At 39.8% G+C, this 14,990-nt stretch overlaps 1 non-coding gene across 1 annotated transcript; it reads left to right on the forward strand.

Annotated features, from left to right (window-relative positions):
- Positions 1–849: 849 nt before the first annotated feature.
- On the forward strand, positions 850–951 carry LOC139176599 (U6 spliceosomal RNA). The gene has a single exon (XR_011561053.1). It is a non-coding gene; the product is annotated as a U6 spliceosomal RNA (small nuclear RNA).
- The last annotated feature ends 14,039 nt before the right edge of the window (positions 952–14,990 follow it).

The raw sequence follows: 14,990 nt of genomic DNA on the forward strand, positions 1-14,990 counted from the left end.
AAATCCGTGAGAATTGGTTTCTAACTACTGCTACTGAGAACCTTGGCTAAAACAGACACTTTTGTGTATAGTTTGGAAACCTGCATTTCATGATGACCTATGAATCACACTGCTTTGATATAGCTTATATGGGCTTCCCTGGGTGGCCCAGGTGGTAAAGAATCTGCCTGTGAGGCAGGATACCCAGGCCTGATTCCTGGGTCAGGAAGATCCACTGGAGAAGGAAATGGCAACCCACTCCAGTATTCTTGCCTGGAAAGTCCCATGGACAGAGGAGCCTAGTGGGCTACAGTCCATGGGGTCGCAGAGTCCGACACAACTGAGGGACTAACAACACAACATAAGGTTATTACAGATGCTGTTTGATGTTAACATTTTGAAAGGTGCTATAAAAGCATCTGTATGATGGTTCTTACTGTATATTTGAAATCTTGAGATATTTCTGATGGTTGAAGACTATTGTGAACCATTTTTCCTTGGTGATGAGATAAACACTGACAGAAGTAAAGCTGCTGACAGAAAATATTTGAATTTCCCCACTCCATCTCATCCTATATCCCCCAATTTATGAAAGTGTAGTTCTCCAGATGAAGAATTTTTTAAGCCAGAAAAATAGAATAAAATGATGACCTAAAAAAATCTTTGCTGAATTAATCATTTCTGGAGCATGTATAAAAGTTCTTCATTGTTTTTCCTGAAAGTTAGACTCTTGAACACATGCAATTCTCATTCAGCTTCATCTTCTGGACATCCTCACACTCCTGCATTCTGATTTTTTTCATTCTTTGGAGAGAAAACCTTGAGTGAAAATACTTCTGTTCATAAAGTAGTCATTAAAATGTTATTATAGTGCTTACTTTGGCAACATTTACACTAAAATTGGAATGATATAGAGAAGATTAGAATAGCCCCTGTGTAAGGAAGCAAATTTGTGAAGCATTCCACATTTTTTAGACTTATCACAGTGACCATTTCAATGACTATAATTACTATGATGTACAGCTGAAACGAATGATATTGTATATCAATTATGCTTTAATTATTAAAATATTGTTACATAAATAGTACATCTTTATTAAAGAAAAATAGAAAATATCAGAGGATAGAATAGGTATCCATAATTTTGTCACTGCTAACATTTTGGGCTTTTTTGGGGGTAAGCATTCATGTCTATAGTTATAAATTTAAAAAAATTTGAAGTCAAACTATACAATTTCAGAACCTACTTTATTATTAGCATTATGAATTTCTTCCCAGGTATATGCATATAGGTACAATTTTAAATGACTGCACACTTAATGGATAGAAATATCATCACATTCATTAATTAACTCTTGGACGTTTTCAGCTTTGTAAACAATACTATTAAAATTTTATATCTGGCCTTAAACATTCATGCTAAGTTGCTGCAGTCGTGTCTGACTCTGCAACCCTATGGACTGTATCCCTTCTGTTTATTTCCCCAAAATAAATATTAGAAATAAAATTCTACATCAGATGCTCGGCTCATTTTTGAGATTTGTCTTATATTTTGCTTCCCAGAAAAGTCATACCTTTTATGCTCCCTCTAGCCACCTGTGAGACTATACAGTTCTACCCTCAACAACCCTGAGCATTATTGTTTTTTTTTTAATTTTTATTAACTTGATAAAGACATTATCTCATTGTTATTGATTACTAGTGAGGCTAAATATTTTAATGTATTTTTTTGGCCTTGTTTTCCTTCTTTTTAAAATTATCTGCTCTTAAAAACATGATCTGAAAGGATACACGCACCCCAATGTTCACTGTGGCACTGTTTACAATAGCCAAGACATGGAAGCAGCCTAAATGTCCATCAACAGAGGAATGAATAAAGAAAATGTGGTACATATATACAATGGAATATTGCTCAGTCATTAAAATGTAAAATAATGCCATTTGCAGAAACATGGATGGACCTAGAGTTTGTCATGCTGAGTGAAGTAAGTCAGACAGAGAAGGAGAAATATTGTATGACATCACTTACCTGTGGAATCTAAAAAGAAATTATACAAATAAACTTACACAGACTCACAGACTTAGAGAACGGACTTAAGATTGCTGGGGGGAAGGTTGTAGGGAAGGATAGTTAAGGAGTTTGTATGGACATGTACACACTGCTATATTTAAAATGGGTAACCAGGAAGAACCTACTGTATAGCACAGGGAACTCTACTCAATATTATGTGACAGCCTGGATGGGAGGGGAATTTGGGGGAGAATAGATACATGTAAATGTATGGTTGAGGTCCTTTGCTGACCTCCTGAAACTATCCCAACATTGCTAATCAGTTATATTCCAATAAAAAATAAAAACTTTAAAAAAGTGTTTGCTCCTGTCAAGTTACCTGTTTTATTCAACATGAATGTATGAGATTAACTACTTCATTATGTCATGAAATGCAAAGAAGTAAACTCAGATTCTGAAAATTTATCACCCCCTCTAAGAAATGTCATGATTTGCTTTGTCACCATTATCTACCTATTTGATTTTCACAAATTATTTCCTCCCCGAATTAGGTTTCTGGTTGATTTTCACCCTTTTATTCCCTTTTCAAGAAGTCCTTAGATTTTTAAAATTTATTTTCTCTTATCCCATGAAGTACCATAATAATATTACACTATTTTAAATACAGGTGTTTAGGAGTTAATGCCTTGCAGAGGAGGAAGTCAAGTAGGTGGTACCAAAATGTAATTGATCTAATCCATTTTCTCTTTTTATTTTTATTGAAGCATTGTTGATTTACATTGTCATTAATTCCTGTTATACAACAAAGTGATTTGGTTGTGTACATATATATATATATATATTCTTTTTAAAATATCCTTTTCCATTATGGTTTATCATAGGATATATTTTCAATTGGAGGACAATTGCCTTACGATGTTGTGTTAGCTTCTGCTGCACAACAATGTGAATCAGCTCTAAGGATACATATGTCCCCTCCCTCAAGCCTCCCTCCCACCCATCCCTCCATTTTCTCTTTAGGTTAAAAATATTGTTTCCCTTTCAAAAAGAAAGAACATCTTTTGTATCCTGTCTTCTGAGGGACATATAAACTATTAAGTAAAATATTTACAATGCTGGCCTTTGTCCCAGGTGGGAGTTGAGAGAGGTGTAATCAGTATCTTTGCAGCAGGATTTGCTGTCTGTTTCCCAACTACTTCACTGTTTTTTTGCTGACCCTCATGTCCACTGTTGCCTCAAAATCTATCATCACCCACTTCTAAAGCCTACCTGGTGGGCGTTGCTGGAGGCTGTTGATATCTGTCACATCAGAGAGAGGAGAGTGGGTGAGAAACTCTGCAGGGGATCTTGGTTGGCTTCTATTTAGTGCTATTTTTAACTCTCTGCAGTCAATGCTGATGGCTTTAGACATTTGCTTCATCCCAGTGCAGTCACTCACCGTTTCTTTGGCTCACACCTTAGTGCCTTCTCCCAAACTACACCCTGTGCTTCCAGTGACCATATGCTGTCTTCTACTGGAGAGTCCCAATTTCAAATATTCTGTCATATTGCCAAATCAGATACCCGACCATATGCTTCATTTTCTCTGGGGAAATATATTCACCTATCTATGCATCAGTTTCCTAAAAACTCTGCTCATCAAGATTTCTTTTTTTCTCTTTCCTATTTAAAGTTATGGAAGTGTGATAACACATTTACAGAAGACTAGGAAAATACAGAACAAAGTTACATATACTTGGTTTTGCTAGACAGTTTATGGAAAATGTTATTAATCCAAAATGCGGCTCAGATGTCTTCTCCTATGGGAAGCATTCCTTCAGAGCCCTCCTTCCTTGGATGTCACTCATATGTGCTCTCAGAGTTCTCTATTCATCCTCTTCAGGGCACAACCCAAACCTCAGATTTCCCTTGCCCACTCACTGGAATCACTTTCCTTAGTATACTTAGGAAAATGAAGGGTAAGAAGAGGTTTGCGCCACGTCCATTATGGATTCACCCACCTGCACTCTGTTGCTCAGAAAGGCATTCTCTGTCCAGTCAGAAAACACTCTTCATTTTTCCGCTGCTAATGGTTTGTTTGAATTGTAGATTATAGTTCACAACCTCCTTTCCTCTCCTGATAGTCTATGGATCTGAGTATCTCCCAGCAACATGTTTCCCCACCTTGAATATTTCAGTCTAGAATCAGTTCAGTCACTCAGTCATGTTCGACTCTTTGCTACCCCATGGACTGCAGCACACCAGGCTTCACTGTCTATCACCAACTCCCAGAGCTTGCTCAAATTCACGTCCATCAAGTCGGTGGTGCCATCCAACCATCTCATCCTCTGTTGTCCCCTTCTCCTCTGACCTTCAATCTTTCCCAGCATCAGGGTCTTTTCAAATGAGTCAGTTCTTTGCATCAAGTGGCAAAAGTATGAGTTTCAGCTTCAGCATCAGTTCTTCCAATGAATATTCAGGACTGATTTCTTATAGGATGGACTGGTTGGATCTCCTTGCAGTCCAAGGGACTCTCAAGAGTCTTTTCCAACACCACAATTCAAAACCATCAACACTTTGACATCAGTTTTCTTTATAGTCCAACTCTCACATCCATACCTGACTACTGGAAAAACCATAGCTTCGACTAGATGGACCTGTGTCAGCAAAGTAATGTTTCTGCTTTTTAATATGCTGTCTAGGTTGGTCATAGCTTTTCTTCCAAGGAGCAAGTGTCTTTTAATTTCATGGCTTCAGTCACCATCTGCAGTGATTTTGGAGCTCCCCAAAATAAAGTCTGTCATTATTTCCATTGTTTCCCCATCTATTTCCCATGAAGTGATGGGACCAGATGCCATGATGGGACCAGTCTAGAATAATACCATGGAAAAGGCATGGCGGTTCCAGGTGTACTTTCTATTCTAAGTCCAGCTGCATAGTCTAGTATCTAGAAAGAGCCTTGTTATTCTGAGGATTTAGTAGACAATCATCAAATCAGGCACACAAACACACATTGATCTGCCAAGGACAAACGTCAGTTTCCAGAGTGGTACCAACAAGAAGGAAAAGAAACATTTTCATGATTTTCCTACATAACACAACTCTCACACACAATGAACTTAGAATTTAAATTATAATGCAGAACAGTCTTAGCTATTTTGTTCATCTTTTTTCCTCTCCTGCTTTTTTAAAAAATTGAACTACAGTTGATTTACAATGTTTCAGGTGTACAACAGTGTTTTATATATATATGTGTGTATATATATACTTTTTAATATTCTTTTCCATTATAGGCTATTACAAGATTTGAATATAGTTCCCAGTGCTAGACAGTATATTCTTGTTATTTATCTATTGTGTATATAGTACTGTCTATGTGTTAATCTCATATTCCTAATTTATCTCTCCATCCCTTTCCTTTTCGTGACCATAAGTTTGTTTTCTATGTCTGTAAATCTGTTTCTGTTTTGCAAATAAGTTCATTTGTATTAATTTTTAGATTCCACATATACATAATATATTTGTTTTTCACTGACTTTTATTGCATTTAATATGTTAGTTTCTAGGTCCGTCTATGTTGCTGCAAATGGCAATATTTCATCGTTTTTATGGCTGAATAGTATTCATATGCGTGCGTGAGTGCTTAGTTGCTTCAGTCGTGTCCAATTCTGTGCGACCCTATGGACTGTAGCCCTCCAGGCTCCTCAGTCCATGGGGATTCTCCGGGCAAGAATAGTGGAATGGGTTGCCATGCTCTCCTCCAGGGGGTCTTCCAGAACCAAGGATAGAACCCACCTCTCTTTTGTCTCCTACATTGGCAGGCAGGCTCTTTACCACCAGTCGCCTGGGAAGCACACAACAATGTAAATAAATTTCAAAATAATTATGCTGAAAGCAAGAAGCCAGACAAAAAAAGAGTGTGTGATTATATTTTAAAAAAATTCTAGAAAATACAAGCAATACTTGTATTTTATGTATTTTATACTTGGAATTATGTATTTTACAAACATAATTTGTGAATTTCAAACATAATCCTATGTTGTTGTTGTTCAGTTGCTACATCATGTCCAACTCTTTGGGACACCATGGGCTGCAGCATGCCAGGCTCCCTTGTCCTTCACTATCTCCTGGAGTTTGCTCAGATGCATGTCCATTGAGTCGGTGATGCTATCCAACCATCTCATCCTCTGCCTGCCCTTCTCCTTTTATCTTCTATCTTTCCCAGTATCAGGTTTTTTCCCAAAAAGTCAGCTCTTCACATCAGATGGCTATCGTATTGGAGTTTCAGCTCCAGCATCAGTCCTTCCAATGAATATTCAGGGTGGATTTCCTTTAGGATTGACTGGTTTGATCTCCCTGCAGTCCAATGGACTCTTGAGAGTCTTTTGCAACATTACAGTCCAAAAGCATCAGTTCTTCAGAGCCCAACCTTCCTTAGGGTCCAAATCTCACATCCATATGTGACCACTGGAAAAACCATAGCTTTGACTATACAGACCTTTGTCAGCAAAGTGATGTCTCTGCTTTTTAATGTACTGTCTAGGTTTGTCATAGCTTTCCTTCCAAGTAGCAAGCATCTTTTAATTTCATGGCTGCTGTCACCATCCACAGTGATTTTGGAGCCCAACAAAATAAAATCTGTCACTGCTTCTACTTTTACCCTTCTATTTGCCATGAAGTGATGGGATCGGATGCCATGATTTTAGTTTTTTGAATGTTGAGTTTTAAGCCAGTCTTTTCACTCTCCTCTTTTACCCCTCAAGAGGTTCTTTAGTTCCTCTTCAATTTCTGCCTCTGGAGTGGTATCCTTTGCATATCTCAGGTTGTTAATATTTCTCCTGGAAATACTGATTCCAGCTTGTGATTTATCCAGCCTGGCATTTTGCATGATGTCCTCTGCGTATAAGTTAAATAAACAGGGTGACAATATACAGCCTTGATGTACTCCTTTCCCAATTTTGAACCAGTCAGTTGTTCTATTGTTGCTTCTTTTCCTGCATTCAAGTTTCTCAGGAGACAGGGAAGATGGTCTGTTATTACCATCTTTTTAAGAATCTATTTCACTGTGATGCACACAATAAAAGGCTTTAGCAACATAGTGAATAAAGCAGAAGTAGATGTTTTTCTGGAATTCCCTTGGTTTCTCTATGATCCAGCAAATGTTAGCAATTTGATTTCTGTTTCCTCTGCCTTTTCTAAACCCAGCTTGTTCATCTGGAAGTTATTGGTTCATGTACTGCTGAAGCCTAACTTGACGGATTTTGAGCATAACTTTTACTAGCATGAGAAACAAGCGCAATTGCCTGGTAGGTTGAACATTATTTGGCACTGCCCTTCTTTGGGATTGGAATGAAAACTGACCTTTACCAGTCCTGTGGCCACTGCTGAGTTTTCCAAATTTACTGACATATTGAGTCAGAAAGTAAATTAGAGGTTGCCTAGGACAGAAAGCTGGAGAAGGCAATGGCAACCCACTCCAGTACTCTTGCCTGGAAAATCCCATGGGCGGAGGAGCCTGGTAGGCTGCAGTCCATGGGGTCGAGAAGAGTCCGACACGACTGAGCGACTTCACTTTCACTTTTCACTTTCATGCATTGGAGAAGGAAATGGCACCCCACTCCAGTGTTCTTGCCTGGAGAATCCCAGGGACGGGGGAGCCTGGTGGGCTGCCGTCTATGGGGTCGCACAGAGTTGGACACGACTGAAGCGACTTAGCAGCAGCAGGTCAGAAGCAGACAGGAAGAGATAAGAGGGAGGGATTAAAAAGAGGCATGAGAAAACTTGGGGTGATGGATATTCATTATTTTGATCATGGTAATATTTTCACAAATAATTTCATAAATACATATGTCAAGAGGTATCAAATTGTACACTTAAATATGTACAATTCATTCTGTGTCATTTCAATCTCAAAAAAGCTATTAAATTTTGGAGGAAAAAGAGTGAAAGGAGGCTGTCTCCATGCCCTAACAATGGCCTAAACGTCTTTTTTACCCCATAATTGAAGAGCAAGGCATGGGGCTTTCAATTCAGGTGGCCAGGCTTGGACCAGGTACCTGGTCAAGGCTTCTGATGATGCCCTGGATCTCTTTAGAGGAACTGTTTTTTGGGGGCCAGCTGAGATTCTTCACTGTGACTTTAAGTGGTGCTGCCTCTTACTCCTTACTAACCTCTCATTTGCTACTTTAAAGCAAAGATAAGAATGGATGGGTTGAGACTTCTGGTTCTCTGCAGATGAGAAAAAGATGATTAATTGATTACACTAAATAGAGTCTGTGTTCTTTAAAACTGAAAATTTTTTTTGCTTTTTATTGAAATTTATTTTTGGTTGGAGGATAATTTGGTTGGAGGATAATTTGGTGTTGTGTTGGTTTCTGCCATACTACAACATGAGTTGGCCGTAAGTATAAATATGTCCCCTTCCTCTTGAACCTCCTTCCCACCCCGCACCCCATCCTACCCCTCTAGGTTGTCAGGGAGCACCAGGTTGAACTCCCTGTGTTCTACAACAACTTCCCATCAGCTATCTATTTTATATATGGTAGGGTACACGTTTCAATGCTACTCTCTCAATTCGTCCCACCGTCTTCTTCCCCCTCTGTATTCACAAGTCTGTTCTTTAAGTCTACATCTCTATTCCTGCCCTGCAAAAAGGCTAATTAGTACCATTTTTCTAGATTCTATATATGTGTTAATACACAGTACTTGTTTTTCCCTTTCTAAGTTACTTCACTCTGTACAACAGGCTCTAGTTTCATCTACCTCATTAAAACTGACTCAAATCCATTCCTTTTCATGACTGAGTAACATTCAATTGTATATATGAACCACAACTTCTTTATTCATTCATCTGTCGATGGACATCTAGGTTACTTCCATATTCTAGCTATTGTAAATAGTGCTTCAGTGAATATTGGGGTACATGTGTCTTTTGGGATTATGGTTTTCTCAGGGTATACGCCCAGTAGTGGGATCGTTGGGTCATATGGTAGTTTTACTCCTAGTTTTTAAATCTCCATACTGTTGTCCATAGTGGCTCTATCAGTTTACATTCTCACAAACAGTGCAAGAGGGTTCCCTTTTCTCCACAGTCTCTCCAGCTCTTATTGTTTGTAGATTTTTTCTTGATGGCCATTCTGACTAGTGTGAGGTGATGCCTCATTGTAGTTTTAATTTGTGTTTCTCTAATAATGAGCAAGCAGAAGATATTAAGAAGAGGTAGCAAGAATACGCAGAAGAACTGTACAAAAAAGATCTTCCTGACCCAGATAATTACGAAGGTGTGATCACTCCCACTCACCTAGAGCCGGACATCCTGGAATGTGAAGTCAGGTGGGCCTTAGGAAGCATCACTATGAACAAAGCTAGTGGAGGTGATGGGATTCCAGTTGAGCTATTTCAAATTCTAAAAGATGATGCTGTCAAAGTGCTGCATTCAATATGTCAGCAAATTTGGAAAACTCAGCAGTGGCCACAGTATTGGAAAAGGTCACTTTTCATTCCAATCCCAAAGAAAGGTAATGCCAAAGAATGTTCAAACTACCACACAATTGCATTCATCTCACACGCTAGTAAAGTAATGCTCAAAATTCTCCAAGCCAGGCTTCAGCAATATATGAACCGTGAACTTCCAGATGTTCAAGCTGGTTTTAGAAAAGGCAGAGGAACCAGAGATCAAATTGCCAACATCCACTGGATCATAGAAAAAGCAAGAGAGTTCCAGAAAAACATCTATTTCTACTTTATTGACTATGCCAAAGCCTTTGACTGTGTGGATCACAATAAATTGTGAAAAATTCTGAAAGAGATGGGAATACCAGACCACCTGACCTGCCTCTTGAGAAACCTGTATACAAGTCAGGAAGCAACAGTTAGAACTGGACATGAAACAACAGACTGGTTCCAAATAGGAAAAGGGATACATCAAGGCTGTATATTGTCACCCTGCTTATTTAACTTATATGCAGAGTACATCATGAGAAACGCTGGGCTGGAGGAAGCACAAGCTGGAATCAAGATTGCCAGGAGAAATATCAATAACCTCAGATAGGCAGATGACACCACCCTTATGGCAGAAAGTGAAGAGGAACTAAAGAGCCTCTTGATGAAAGTGAAAAAGGAGAGTGAAAAAGTTGGCTTAAAACTCAACATTGAGAAAACTAAGATCATGGCATTTGGTCCCATCACTTCATGGCAAATAGATGGGGAAACAGTGGAAACCGTGGCTGACTTTATTTTCCTGGGTTCCAAAATCACTGCGGATGGTGATTGCAGCCATGAAATTAAAAGACACTTACTCCTTGGAAGGAAAGTTATAACCAACCTAGACAGCATATTAAAAAGCAGAGATATTATTTTGCCAACAAAGGTCCATCTAGTCAAGGCTCTGGTTCTTCCAGTAATCATGTATGGATCTGAGAATTGGACTATAAAGAAAGCTGAGCACTGAAGAATTGATGCTTTTGAACTGTGATGTTGGAGAAGACTCTTGAGAGTCCCTTGGACTGCAAGGAGATCCAACCAGTCCATCTTAAAGGAGATCAGTCCTGGGTGTTCTTTGGAGGGACTGATGTTGAAGCTGAAACTCCAATACTTTGGCTACCTGATGTGGAGAGCTGACTCACTTGAAAAGACCCTGATGCTGGGAAAGATTGAGGGCAGGAGGAGAAGGGGACGACAGAGGATGAGATGGTTGGATGGCATCACTGACACAATGGACATGGGTTTGGGTGGACTCCAGGAGTTGGTGATGGACAGGGAGGCCTGGTGTGCTGCGGTTCATGGGGTTGCAAAGAGTCGGACACGACTGAGCGACTGAACTGAACTGAACTGAACTGAATAATGAGCAATGGTGAGCATAAGATTGAATTTTTTATTTTATTAAAAATTTTTTTATTTAAAGACCCAAATTTATTTTAGTATTTTGGCCACACTGCCTGTCAGGTAGGATCTTAGTTCCTCTACCAAGGATTGAATCTGCACCTCTTGCATTGGAAATGCAGAGTCTTTTATTTTTATTTGTTTAATAAGCATTTAGTGAGCACCTACTAAATGCAAGATGTTGTGGACATATTTACTGAGCAAGTTCCTCACATCTTGAATGTGGGCCTCATGATTTTCTGTGAACAGTACAATGTGGTAGAAGTAACATTGAATGCCATTTCGTAGCCTTCACCTTAAAGGACCTGGCTTGCCTCTACTTTCAGTTTTACATAACCTTCATAGTCGATGGGCTAAGCCCGGGCTAGTCTGCGGGAGGATGACAGACTAGTTTAGTCTAGTCTGCTAGATGATGCGGGCTCAACTACCCCTATTCCCTAAACTGACAGCTTTTTTTAAGTGTCTGAAGTAGGACCTCTGAGCTGCTGGGCTTTTGACTGCAGAGACGTGAATGAGTCAAACTGAACCAGAAGACTTAACATGTTTAAGCCCAGCCCAGACTTCTGACCCATAAAACCATGAGTTCAAGAATTGTTTTAAGTCTTACACACACACACACACACACACATGGTTCCTATTCTGATTACTAGTGCTCGAGTGACTCAGTCAAGTTATTAAACCTGACTGTGCCTCCATTTCCTGATTTTAAAAATGATTGTAAAGCATACCTGCCACATTGGATTATAGTTATAATTAAATGAGATGGCACTTGTAAAGTGCCTTACACAGTGCTGGGGACATAGTATGTATTCAGAATTTGGTGGCAGTGTTTTTATTTTGTGTGTGTGGGGGGAATGATTTTTCACGTCAGGACCCATATCTTACTCATCTCTGTTTCTCCAACACCTGGCACAGGCTTTTCTTCATAAGAGGAATTGAGTTAAAATTGTGACTATTTGGGGAACTGTAGTAAGTTCAGTGAATATTCTGAGGGTGCTAAGTCGGTTCTGTTGTGTCTGACTCTTTGAGGCTCCATGAACTGCAGCCCATCAGGCTCTCCAGGGACTGAACCTGTGTCTCCTGCCCCTCTTGCATTGTCAGGTAGGCTCTTTGCCACTAGCGCCACCTGCGGCTAGTACCCTATAGTTACCTGGGGCTTCCCTTGTGGTTCAGCTGGTAAAGAATCCACCTGTAATGTGGGAGATCTGGGTTCGATCCCTGGGTTGGGAAGATCCCCTGGAGAAGGGAAAAGCTACCCCCTCCAGTATTCTGACCTGGAGAATTCCACGGACTGTACAGTCCATGGGGTTGCAAAGAGTTGGACACGACTGAATGATTTTGACTTCACTTCACTTCACTATACTTACCTAGGGCTTCCCTGTAGCTCAGTTGGTAAAGAATCCACCTACAATGCAGGAGACCCCAGTTTGATTCCTGGGTCAGGGAGATCCCCTGGAGAAGGAAATGGCAACCCACTCTAGTATTCTTGCCTGGAGAATCCCATGAACAGAGGAGCTTGGAAGGCTACAGTCCGTCCATGGGGTTGCAATGAAGGAGGAAACAGAACAGGCTCTATCTTGAAAGCAGGACTTCATCTTGGGCCGGACTGTGGACTTTGAGCTGTGTGCCTAGTATGACATACCAATTGGAAAACCAGGCCCCTGCAAGGAAGAGCCCCAGGGCTCTCCATCACCTAAAAGAATACCCTAATTATCTGTGTAACCTAATAGATCATACATTCTATTATGCTTATTGGGATATGACCACAAGCCTATTGATAATTGTCTACTGTTAACTACCTAGGCTTAAGGCATATGAATCACGGGTTAATTTTGATTGTATTTTTCTTTTTCCTTTGTTTAGACTAGTTTCAGGGAATTTGGGGAGGTGGGTTTGGGCACCTACGCTTAGGGTATATAAGGTTTTCACAAAAACTGGTTGGGGACCTTGGCTAAGAGAAGACTATGCCTTGGGCGTGCTGGTGTAATAAACTGCACTCCACTATCTGCATGCACTGTCCTCCTGAGGGAGTTTGTTTCCCAGAATGCAAGGCTACAACAGCAAGAGTTGGACACAACTTAGCAACTAAATCACCGGTGGTTCCTGCAATGCAGGGGATGTAGGTTCCCAGATCTATGGTCCGGGAACTAAGATACCACATGCTGTGGGGCTACCGAGGCTGCCACTGCAACTAAGAGCTGATACAGCCAAACAAAATATAAATAAATAAATGCAGACAAACAAACAAACAAAAATTTTTATCTTCATTCCATTGAAACTCAGGACTGATACTGAATTGCTCAGTTCTTATCTTCTTGACCTATCAGCGGCATTCAAAACCAGCTGATGATTCCTTTACCCTTGAAACATTATCTTCATTTGGCTCTACGTACACACGCTTGGTGATGGACAGGGAAGCTTGGTGTGCTGCACTCCATGGGGTCAGAAAGAGTCAGACACGACTGAGTAACTGAAACTCACTGAACACCACACTTAATCTGATTTCTCTTCTACTTCTCTAACCACCTGCAGTTTCCTTTTGAGAGTTCATCCTTATTTCTTCAGCCTTTAAATATTGAACTGCTCTAGGGATCGGTCCTTGGTTCTTTTCTCTATTTCTATTCCCTCTCTTGGTGATCTAATTAAGTCTATGGCTTTAAATATTGTCCCTATATACTGGCAGTCCCAAATTTATATCTCGGCTTCTCTCCTGAACTCCAGTTTCATAAATCCAACTTTGTATATCTAAGTGCCTCTTTGACATCTGTATTTGGTTATTTAACAGGCACCTGGAACTTATTGCATCCAAAAATTAAGTCCTGATTCTGTCCACTCCTATGTACTCCTAAATTTTCCCCTATCTCAGAATATAATGATTCCATCTTTCTAGTCCCCTTTTCTGTTAGAAGAACCTAAAACACAATTCTCCTGGTGTATTTTTCCAATGCTCTGCTTCATATTCCACATAGCAGCCAGGGGTAAAGAGGAAGAGATGAGTTGTGACAGTACAACAGTTCTCAGAAGTTGCCAATCTCGGCTTGAGCCCATTCATGACCCCCTGCCTCTGCAGCAATTCTCCAGTCCTAATTTGCTTTTCTTTCTGGTCATTCTAGGTGATAGGACAGATACTATGATAAACTATTAGCCTTAAGGTGCTATTTGTCAACAAAGTTTTTGTCCTTAAAAATCTTCCCTTTATTAGTGGATTTCACTGCTGGTATCTTATGTTGTGGTTCACTTGCCAAGTCATGTCCGGCTCTTTCTGACCCTATGGACTGCAGCACATCAGGCTTTCCTGTCCCTCACCATCTCCCGGAATTTGCACAAGTTCATGTCCATTAAATTGATGACGCCATCCAACCATCTCATCCTCTGTCACCATCTTCTGTCTTCAATCTTTCCCAGCGTCAGGGTCTTTTCCAATGAGTTGGCTGTTCGCATTAAGTGGCCAAAGTATTAGAGCTTCAGTTTCAGCATCAGTCCTTCCAGTGAGTATTCAGGTATCTTATAAGGAACCACTTTTCCTTGCTGAATTATTTCAGGATAATATGTACATATTAACAGAAACCTTCAGTGTCTTAAATTCAAAGCAATAATGTTAGCCACTGTAACCTGACCAGTGGAGAATATATTATTAGGCAAGATACTCTTTTGGTATCAGTCAGGGATATTGTACTTGGCCATCTACTTACATTTCTCATAGATGAATTCTCCCTCTCACAGGAGGTAATTCTGACTCAAAAGTATCATTTTAACATTTTTCTATCTTCTTTTCTTCTTAAGAGTCTTATATGCAAGGAGCCTAATTCTCTTTCCAGAAGAGTATTCCTGAATGAAACATAGTCTCTTCCCTTTTTTGTAGATTTATCTACAGTCTGGAAGATCACTCAAAAGAGGAGTTTATCTGCATGGATTGGCTCACATTGTGTAAAGTTTAAAGATTATTTTCCATCTGATTTCTTGTCTAATTCCATTTCTATCCTAATTCTAATACTAGTCTTATCCTAATTCTATTACTATTATTACTATTGTATCATTACCACCACTGCCTTTCATCCCTACCATGAACTGGTAACACATCTTTACAAACCAATTTATTATATAGTTTTCTAACAGAGTCTCTGACTCTATATTCTTTCCT

Source organism: Bos indicus, chromosome 16, assembly GCF_029378745.1.
Source record: "Bos indicus isolate NIAB-ARS_2022 breed Sahiwal x Tharparkar chromosome 16, NIAB-ARS_B.indTharparkar_mat_pri_1.0, whole genome shotgun sequence".
NCBI lineage: Eukaryota > Metazoa > Chordata > Mammalia > Artiodactyla > Bovidae > Bos > Bos indicus.